The sequence below is a fragment of the Eucyclogobius newberryi genome, unplaced genomic scaffold (genome assembly GCF_026437365.1).
Source record: "Eucyclogobius newberryi isolate DKJ021-1_F unplaced genomic scaffold, fEucNew1.0.hap1 SCAF_14, whole genome shotgun sequence".
NCBI classification, from domain to species: Eukaryota; Metazoa; Chordata; class Actinopteri; order Gobiiformes; family Gobiidae; genus Eucyclogobius; species Eucyclogobius newberryi.
Genome location: NW_027315768.1, coordinates 3149539 through 3151977, shown reverse-complemented (window position 1 = coordinate 3151977; position 2439 = coordinate 3149539). Strand labels below are relative to the sequence as shown.

General features: G+C 43.4%; 1 non-coding gene across 1 annotated transcript; it reads right to left on the bottom strand.

Moving 5' to 3' along the window:
* Nucleotides 1–1118: 1118 nt before the first annotated feature.
* On the bottom strand, nt 1119–1192 carry trnan-guu (transfer RNA asparagine (anticodon GUU)). Its single transcript has one exon. It is a non-coding gene; the product is annotated as a tRNA-Asn (tRNA).
* Nucleotides 1193–2439: the final 1247 nt, after the last annotated feature.

The following is a 2439-nucleotide window of genomic DNA, read 5'->3' as shown; positions in this document are numbered from 1 at the left end:
CTGTGGCATCAAGACTGCTCTTCTTTAAGAGAGGCTTAATGACCGCAGTTTTAAGGCTCTTGGGAATATTCCAGATCCAAGCGACATGTTGACTTTTTGAGTGATTGGAGCCAACAGACTGCTCACCGTAGACTTTAAAAATCTGGTAGACAATGCATAAAGGCAGCATGTAGTGGAACTCAGACTTGTGGTGATCTCTTGGACAGTTTTGTCAGCCAAAAATGCAAAATGGGTTAACTCCAGTTGTCTAGCTGGCTGCGTGCTTGTTATCTGCAAATAATGGTATTTTTAATGTTCTGAACTGAGTCTTGCAAAGAAGACTGCAAACTCATTGCACCTGGAGAAATACAGAAACCATCAGACAAAGTAACATTTACCACACTGTAATTTGAAATGTTAACCCGCTTTGTCATTAGCAGGTCCAGAGTGTGCCCTTTGCCCTTGGTGGGGCCACTCAGGTGCGGAGTAAGACCAAAGCTTCTGAGGACAGCGCCAAGCTCTTTAGAAGAAGACGAGGTTGAGCGGGGCGTGAAGGAAGGAAGGAACAGTCACTCACGTACGGGAAACTCCTACCAAGCAGTGGCCAGCCTATAGCACACTGGGATTCTGTGGTAATTGAACCAAGTTTAGCAGTTCCTTTCATCAGTTAATAACACAAGCAGGCTTTTCTATTTACCAATGTAGATAACAGGGGTTACAACAGTGACTCTGGTGGGTCTCGAACTCACAGCCTTTGAATGCCTTTGCAACTTTTGTCTGATTCCCCTTTTTCACAAAAGAAAACAGTCATCCGAAAACGGTCTACATCAATCATTCCTTACCATCAAACTGAGAAACAAGGAGTGAAAAGAGTGCATTTACTCTGTTTATTCAGGGATACTGTTCAATCTCTAATTGCAAAATAGCTCTTTCGGGTGATATGTTTTTCTGTACATGTAAACAACTGATTTGCTTGAAAGGCTATCATGAAAGCACTGCTGGGATTTACTAGACAGGCACTTTGACCAACTAAGCCACAGCGCCTCTAAAATGTTACTCCAACCTGTTTCAGGTAGTTATTCAGCAAACAATGTTACCTCGTGGATTTTGCCTGCGATAGCTCTTCCAAAATAGCTTCTCGTCCCTGGGTGGGCTCGAACCACCAACCTCCCGGTTAACAGCCGAGCGCGCTGGCCAATTGCGCCACAGAGACATCCAGCCCAGTCGAAAAAATATTTGCGACTCGACAAGCCGCAACATCTTTTTTTTTTTAAAGCGAGCCAGCAACATTCGAAAGTTCAGCCCCTGTCCAATCAACTGTGTTTAATGGAGAGCGAGGGCATCAATCTTTCTACCTTTGAGCTAAATCCCCTGTACCAATGTAGCTATAAAAAAAACTGGAAGTCTTTCAATCAATCGACTCTCGCCAATTTATTGCGCACTCAATATACTGCAGTTAATCTGGATATTGAGGAAAAATTGCAAGATAATGTTATTTGACATAATGCCGATGTATTTGCTTACTTTTTCAAGCACACTTGGCAATAAACCTCGTTCAGCAGTGCCTTTTATCAGATAGTAAAGCGCGCAGACGTTCCATTGTAAAAAACAAAAATGTTCTCTCACCATTAGCGACTCTAGTGGGACTCAACCCACAACCTTTGAAAGCCCTTGCAACTAATGCCTAGAAGTCCAATGCGCTATCCATTGCGCCACAGAGCCCATACATCCTTGCGTGATGCTCATTTCCACAAACGCAAAACACGGTTTTCATCCAAAATGGGTCTACGTCAGTCATTCCTTGCCAACAAACTGAGAATCAAAAAGTGAAAAGAGTGCAGTTAATCTGTGTGTGCAGGGATACTTTTCCATCTCTTATTCCAATTTGTAACAGCAGCGCATTTTCTGTCATTGTAAATAATTTGCACGCCTGAATGGACAACTGTAACCCTCTCCATAGCCCGGTATACATTATATCTCAACAGGAACATCCATCTCCGTGACAATAAAACAGCAGAACCTTGGCCCGTCTTCAAAGGACTCTTGGCCGCACACCTCCGACACCTCCACATGGCAGCAGAGCACCGGTTCATCACCCACCTCATCCCCCACAACACCCTGATCCACCTTATACCCTCTGGAAACCTGGACATCATCTTCTGACCCCGGCATCACCCCCCCATCCACGGCATCACCCCCCATCACTGAAGAAAGTTTGAAGAATGATTGTGTGTTTGATTTTCTGTAATTTTTTGTCTCTTCTCCCCCTGCCCTTGTGTATCCCATTCCCTTGCACTTGTGTGTGATGTTTGTCTGTACAATTATGTAAATATATGTAAATACTTGTAAGATGTTTTTGATAATAAAAGATAAAAAAAATAAAATAATGGACAACTGAGTAGTAGTAGTAGGTTTGAGATGGGCCGGTAATTATTTAGCACTGTGGCATCAAGACTGCTC